Here is an 8,810-nt window from a genome sequence, read left to right as displayed (position 1 = left end):
GCATGGTGGCTCACGCCTGTAATGCCAGCACTTTGGGAGGCCGAGGCAGGTAGATCACTTGAGCTCAGGGGTTTGAGACCAGCCTGGCCAACATGGTGAAACCCTGTGTCTGCTAAAAATCCAAAAATTAGCCAGGCATGCTGGCACGTACCTATAGTCCCAGCTGCTTGGGAGGCCTGAGAATCACTTGAACCTGGGAGGTGGAGAGTGCAGTGAGCCAAGATCGTGCCACTGCACTCCAGCCTGGGCGACAGAGACAGACTCTGTCCCAAAAATAAATAAATAAATACATGCATGCCTCATAATCTGGTGGCCACAAAGTCTCCTGGATATGCACTTGCGGCACCTTATTTTCCCAGTGTATACTGGATGACATGCAGTGCTAGTATAGTTAAAATAGTAAATCGTTAGTGACTGTCAACATAAATAACAGAGAGAGGTCCCTACAAGAAAAATATTTCTCTGGGAATAGACCACTGCAATGGGAATATGCATGCCACAGTAAACTATGTGTATATTTGGGGAAATAAAGGAAGACAAAATTTTTCAAGGAAAAAATGAGGAGTATCTAATGGCTTTGAAATAATTAGCCTTGGCTCCAAAGATCAGTCATGAAAGTGGTGTTAGTGTGAGTTGGACATGCAGCTGTTCAGAGGTCCTTGCAGCGTATGTTTTGTGTTCAGTTGCAGTGGCCTTTGCTCAAGGTTGTGGTTTTTGCTGTCTTTCGTGGTACTTTTGGTTTTCAGGTGTACAACCATTAGAACCCTCTTTTCATGGTCTTCCCACCTGTATTTGTCCGAGTCTTTTGTTTGTTTTTTAACATTAGTGACACCATTTTGACTCTGACCATTTTCATGTGATGCACGGAATAAAGAAATGTGTATTATTCATAATAATATTCCTTCTAGAAACACTTAACTATGAATCGGTGAGGGATATCTTTTTTAGATAATTGAGATTAAGAAGGTATATCGATTAGCTGTTTTCGTGTAACAAACCAACTGGTTATAACAGCAACCATTTATTTGCTCATGATTTTGTGGGTTGGCAATTTGGGCAGGAATCAGCTGATAAGCTGATCTCAGAACCACGTGGTGTTCAGCTGGGTTTTCTCACCTCTGTGGGCTTCACTGGGGTGGACTGGGATGTCAGGGAAGGCAGGGACCCCTCTTCACATGTTTTTCGTTTTCCATGAGGCTAATATGGACTTGTTAATAGGTAGCAGCATTGTAGGAGGCCTACTCTTGGAATGTGTACAGTGTGACTTCTGTCGCCTTCTATTGATCAAAGCAAGTCTCAAGGCCAGGACAGGGCCAAGGTGTAGGGAAATAGATTCCACCTCTTGAGGGGATTTGTTACACAGAATTATGGCTATTCTTAATCAATCCCAGAAGTTTTCATAAGAGTTTTGATTAGCTACTTTCTAGCTTCATGAATTTACCAATCTATTCCTGGTTTTGTACCTTTAAGAAACTCTCATTTTTTAAATCTGATGAATATATGTGCATAAGAAGTTTTACTTTGTTAAAATTAAATACATACAAAATTGAGAGAAAATTATTTTTAGAAGGAAAATGAACGAGTAGTGCCGCTTTTCATTCTCATCTATTTCTCTAAGAAACAGAGGAAGCAGCAACTAATATATCTGAAACAGGGAGGAAAAGAACAACTCCAAGAATTGTGGGAGTGCAGAGAAGTTTCTGGGCAGAACAGTGTGAGCCAAGGGGAGGAAGCGACTAAGATACACTGGAAGAACGGGAGGAAGCCAGTGTGGGGACGCTCAGAGAGTAGACTTACAGGGTGCCCAGCAGAGTTAAAGCTAGAGTGATATGCATGTACCAGAGGGTCAGGAGCTGCAAAGCTGTGATCACGGAGTTGGCTTTACCATGAAGGTAACAAAACTTGACCTTCAGTTGCCCTCACTTGCATGAGCACCATCTTAGGCTTTGTACCTAACATTGAATTCTTAATTTTGATCACAAAATCTGAATCCACTGTGCATGTTAACATTTTTTATCTTTATTTGAGAGCACCAAAGTTTTGTTTTTTAATTTTTCAAAAATCTTTTTATTATGAAATATTTTGAAAATATGCAAAACTACACGTCCCCACCTTCTCTCCTTGTGCTCTATTTGTTATCTGGGTGTGGTGGCTCACACCACCTGTAATCCCAGCTCTTTGGGAGGCTGAGGCAGGAGGACCACTTGAGGCCAGAAGCAACATAATGAGACCCTCTCTATGAAAAATACAAGAAACAATTAGCCGGGCATGGTGACACATGCCCATAGTCTCAGCCACTCAGGAGGCTGAGGCCAGATGATTGCTTGAGCCCGGGAGCCTGGATGACAGAGTAAGACATTGTCTCAAAAAAAAAAGCCAAAAAACAAACAAACAAAAAAAAAACATCACTTTTTCTCTATAGTTTCCCGCCCTCTGGATTCTGCTGATTATTGCATTCCCAGAAATGTATTTATCGTATCACTCTATCCCCCAAGTATCTTGGCAACACTTAATAAGACCTAGAGGCTTGATAAAATTCAGATCCAACTTTTGTTTTGTTTTGTTTTTTGGCTACTTCCTATACGTTGTATCCTATTCTGGTGGAATGACTGGCTGCCTCTTTATTTGTATTTATTTATTTGTATTATTTATAGTAGTCACTGATGATCATTACTTAAATCCATTATTTCATTACTTTACAAAACAGTGCAATACTAATTACATCATTCTTTCTTCATGTATTAGCTGGCATACTTCTTTAAGGAGAAATTTCTCCTAATCAATTATTTAGCTACCCTGAGGTATAGTTTGAATAAGAACACTGAATAATGATTGATTCATTCTTTTATTTTAGTTTTTAAAATGAGGTTTCCAAGCACCCTCCAAGGTGACTGATTAGTTGTCATTTAGTGTTATTTGAATTCATGAATTTAAATATATGTTATAATTTAAATAAATGTTATAATCTATTGCTATTCTTATTGATGCCCAAATTATCCTCTTTGCCACTAAGAGCACTTCAAATTGGCTTCTGCATTCTTTTCATGTAATCTTTATAGTCTTTGGTAACTTCATTGCTTTCCTGTTCCAGACCTACATTTATCCAAGGAGATTTCCTTTTAGTGGAAATTGATATTTAGAAACCACAATTTGGGAAATAGAATCATTCTTTGCAATTGAATTGAATCTTGCTTTCAGGCTTTTTCAGTAGAAAGAGGTAAGAAATACCTTTTAAAAAACCTACCATGTATTTTTAGTAATACAAGAAACAGCCAGGCGCGGTGGTGCATGCCTGTAATCCCGGCTACTTAGGAGGCTGAGGCAGGAGAATCACTTGAACCCGGGAGGCGGAAGTTGTGGTGAGCAGAGATCGCACCATTGCACTCCCGCCTGGGCAACAAGAGTGAAACTCCATCTCAAAACAAAAACAAAAACAAAAACAAAAAAAAACAAGACTTCAAATGGACATTTCTGATTCAAGTTAAGAATGTCAAGGCTTAGTCTCACCTGTTTTATGTTTCTTCATTCTTTCACACCGAATATCTCACTTCCCAAAGATACAAACATAATTGCTAATTTGCTTGATTTCACAATGTACATGCAATAGTACTAAAACTATGACACAGCCTACACATTATAATTACTAAAAACAATTTTAAAGTATTGAAAACAGTTTAAGAGCCATTAGGCTTATTTATTCTGTGATCCCCGAAAATTTGAGACAGGTCTCAGTTAATTTAGAAAGTTTATTTTGCCAAGGTTGAGGACATGCACCCGTGACACAGCCTCAGGAGGTCATGATGACGTGTGCCCAAGATAGTCAGAGCACAGCCTGGTTTTATACATTTTAGGGAGACATGAGACATCAATGACCATGTGTAAGATGAACATTGGTTCCATCCAGAAAGGCGGGACAACTCGAAGCGGGGAGGGGGCTTCCAGATCATAGATAAAGAGACAAGTGGCTGCATTCTTTTGAGTTTCTGATTAGCCTCTCCAAAAGAGGCAATCACATATGCATTTATCTCAGTGAGCAGAGGGGTGACTTTGTTTGTTTGTTTGAGATGAAGTTTCGCTCTTGTTCCTCAAGCTGGAGTGCAATGGTGCAATCTCAGCTTACTGCAACCTCCGCCTCCTGGGTTCAAGCGATTCTCCTGCCTCAGCATCCCAAGTAGCTGGGATTACAGGCATGTGCCACCATGCCTGGCTAAGTTTTTGTATTTAAGAGAGACGGGGTTTCACCCTGTTGCTCAGGCTGGTCTTGAACTCCTGAACTCAGGTAATCCACCCACCTCAGCCTCCCAAAGTGCTGGGATCACAGATGTGAGCCACTGCGCTGGGCCCAGAGGGGTGACTTTGAATAGAATGGGAGGCAGGTTTGTCTTAGCAGTTCCCAGCTTGACATTTCCCTTTAGCCTAGTGATTTCGGGGGCCTAAGATAAATTTTTTTTCACAATTCTATTTTGGTTTTAAATTCCAGGGGTTCTTTTTCAAATGTTTTGTTTTAGAATTATGTTCCAAAGCCAAATATGCATAGTTTCAAATTCAAATATACAAATCAGGTTATTTTCAGAGTAGTCTGCTTTTTACCCCTGTCAGAATACTGAATGCAAAAAGGCAATGGAGAAATATTTTTCTTAAGTATTGAAGAAAAAGAACTTTAAACTCAGTATTTTCTGTCTAGCCAAACTGCCATTTAAATAGGAGAATATAATAATATTCATACACATAAAAGCCTCAGAAAATGTATCTTGCCATGCCTTACATTCATTAAAATGTTTATGCTTTATTTCCTGCGATCATAAGGTTCTAGGGATTAGAAACATTTTCTTCTGAATCAAGTTATCGTTAAAATTAGTATTTATACAAAAATAATTTTTAAGCATTAATACTTAAATTTTTGATAAACCATTAAACATCTAATATAAAATTCCACTGGAACTGTATCTCTATGTAACATAAATGGAGATTTTTTTAAAAATTAATTTATATCGACCTGTGCTGTAAGAGTTAACTTCAGCAGGCCTGGATTAGCCTGACACATTTTATTAAAATAATAAAGGCATCTCCCTGGCATAAGATGTGAACCATAATGATTAACAGTGTTTCTTTGTGACTTTGGGTCTGAGGAGTTGCCTGGCAGTTTGTATCAGTATTGCTGTTGATAACATTAAAATTGGTGATGTGCACCTCAGTGTAAACTCTTACAGGGCTCTCTCCTTCTTTCTGGTTGTGTAGCAAGAAAATTCTGATGTAGCCAGAAAGATTAGATTCCACTTTTGACCCTTTAGTTCCAATGGATTCTGTACATATATTAGTGGTTCTGATTCAAGAATGTCCTGGTGCAACACTTGGAGAAAGGAAGAAAATTTGGATCCCAGACCAGCTCCTCCAGACCCTTTGCTGGAGACAGCCTTTGACTATTACAAATAGTCTCACTTCTAGGCTATTTCTCTATTGTTTTCTTTTCCTATAGTCACCTGTAGATTTGTAAGCCTTGCCATTTTGGATCACGCAAGCCTTGCTTAGCATTTGAATCCCATCTAGCTGTGGAACCCAAGGCCTTTTACAAATGTGAAAGCAGCCTGGGGTGGAGAAGAAATTCTTCCTTTATATATATATAATATATAAATTCATATATATATTCATATATATTTATGAATATAATTAGGAATATATTATGAATAATTTATGAATATATATTCATATATATTCATATTATATATATTCATATATATATTCATATTATATATATTCATATATATTCATGTTATATATATTCATATATATATTCATGTTATATATATTCATATATATATTCATGTTATATATATTCATATATATATTCATGTTATATATATTCATATATATTCATGTTATATATATTCATATATATATTCATGTTATATATATTCATATATATTCATGTTATATATATTCATATATATATTCATGTTATATATATTCATATATATATTCATGTTATATATATTCATATATATATTCATATTATATATTCATATATATTCATATTATATATATTCATATATATTCATATTATATATATTCATATATATATTCATATTATATATATTCATATATATATTCATATTATATATTCATATATATATTCATATTATATATTCATATATATATTCATATTATATATTCATATATATTCATATTATATATATTCATATATATTCATATTATATATATTCATATATATTCATATTATATATTCATATTATATATATTCATATATATATTCATATTATATATATTCATATTATATATATTCATATATATTCATATTATATATATTCATATATATTCATATTATATATATTCATATATATTATATATATTCATATATATTCATATTATATATATTCATATATATATTCATATGATATATATTCATATATATATTCATATATATTCATATTATATATTCATATATATATTCATATATATATTCATATTATATATTCATATTATATATATTCATATATATATTCATATTATATATATTCATATGTATTCATATTATATATATTCATATGTATTCATATTATATATATTCATATATATATTCATATTATATATATTCATATATATTCATATTATATATATTCATATATATTCATATTATATATATTCATATATATTCATATTATATATATTCATATATATTCATATTATATATATTCATATATATTCATATTATATATATTCATATATATTCATATTATATATTCATATATATTCATATTATATATATTCATATATATTCATATTATATATATTCATATATATTCATATTATATATATTCATATATATTCATATTATATATATTCATATATACATTCATATTATATATATTCATATATATATTCATATTATATATATTCATATATATTCATATTATATATATTCATATTATATATATTCATATATATATATATACTTTAAGTTCTGGGATACATGTGCAAAACGTGCAGGTTTGTTACATAGGTATATAAGTGCCATGGTGGTTTGCTGCACCCATCAACCTGTCATCTACATTAGGTATTTCTCCTAATGCTATCCCTCCCCTAGTCCCCCAGCCCCCAACAGGCCCCGGTGTGTGATGTTCCCCTCCCTGTGTCTATGTGTTCTTATTGTTCAACTTCTTTTACTTCTATTGGATGTAAGGGCACACTGTATATTACTGTCTAGCCCTGGTAACGAGCTGTTTGGGGTGATAGAATTCATTTAGGGAGACATGGGAATGTGACTGTGGAAAGAATGCAAATTAAACTCTGATTAATATCAGAATATATGATAAAATCCATGGAATAGTGGTATTTCTGTTATCTGAAAATATAACTGGTATGGATATAATCTCTGAAAGGAAATTCCTCCCCTTACTGGGTAAGATTAAAAAAATAATTTGTAGATTTGTTTATGTTCAGTATTAATTGGACATGGAAACTGGGAGCCTTGAGAGTTGCCTAAGCCAACTCAAATAGTAAATTTGAAACAATATCAACAATCAACAAGAAGTGACAGCCCTAACTAGGGAAATATTAGATGCACATGTGTTAGTGTACACAAACACCATGTACAATAGCCTGGCGTGGTCAGTAAGGAAGGCTGACAGTTCATGGCATGGCAGTTCACTTCACAATAGAATAGAGGAAAAGCAAAACTGTGTCCCCAACAGCCTTACCGGTGCCCGACCTGGTCCAGACTCTTCTACTGATACAACAAAGTAAAGGCAACTGGTAATTGATCTCTAATTAATCTGGCTAATTCACCTCTCTCCATATCAGTCACCAAGGTGAGCCAACAATTTTCTCTGATGTAGAATGATCGCCCTCATGCATTTGCTGTACTAACTCAAAAATATTTCAACTCTGCCATGTATTTTCTTTCTTTCTTTTTTTTTTTTTTTTTTTTTTGAGACAGAGTCTTGCCCTGTCGCCCAAGCTGGAGTGCAGTGGCACGATCTCAACTCACTGCAACCTCTGCCTCCTGGGTTCAAGCGATTCTCATGTCTCAGCCTCCCTAGTGGCTGGGACTACAGGCACACATCACCATGCCTGGCTAAGTTTTTGTATTTTTAGTAGAGATGGGGTTTCACTACATTGGTCAGGCTGGTCTCGAACTCCTGACCTCAGGTGATCAACCCACCTCAGCCTCCCAGAGTGCTGAGATTACAGGTGTGAGCTACCACACCCAGCCTCTCCCATGTATTTTCACTAACTGTTAAGGTGGGTTCCAAACCTAATACAACTGGACAATGTACTAATAATAGATAATATTGATGATATGATTATTTCTGAGACTGAAGATCAAGCTAGGAATAAAGTAATTAATCTTACAAAGCATATCTGTAATTGGAGATGATTGCTAAAATTGAGGGGCCACACACAGACTGTGGAAGTCTTGGTGAGGTAATATGTGCTGGAATGACCCATAACATACCACAGACCACAAAAAAAATTACTCCTAACCCTCAGACTAAGAGGCTCAATCCCAGTGGGCCTATTTGGCTTTTGGAGAAATCATACCCCTGAGTTATGAATACTGCTGGTCCCAATACATAAAATCACTGCAGAAAAGGATGCATTTGATTGGAAACCCAAACAACAGCCTTCTTATGACTGCAGGAGGCAGTGGTTCCACTGGGAACACACAATCATCATGTTAAAATGATATGACTATTGGCTCCCCATATTCAAGCTGTGTGAACTCTCCAGCAGAAGTCCATGACTGCTGCTCACCGACTTTGGATTGGGGGACTAGAGCATTACCAAATGCT

Source organism: Pongo abelii, chromosome 6 (genome assembly GCF_028885655.2).
Source record: "Pongo abelii isolate AG06213 chromosome 6, NHGRI_mPonAbe1-v2.0_pri, whole genome shotgun sequence".
Classification (NCBI taxonomy): domain Eukaryota; kingdom Metazoa; phylum Chordata; class Mammalia; order Primates; family Hominidae; genus Pongo; species Pongo abelii.
This window is presented reverse-complemented; position numbering follows the sequence as displayed.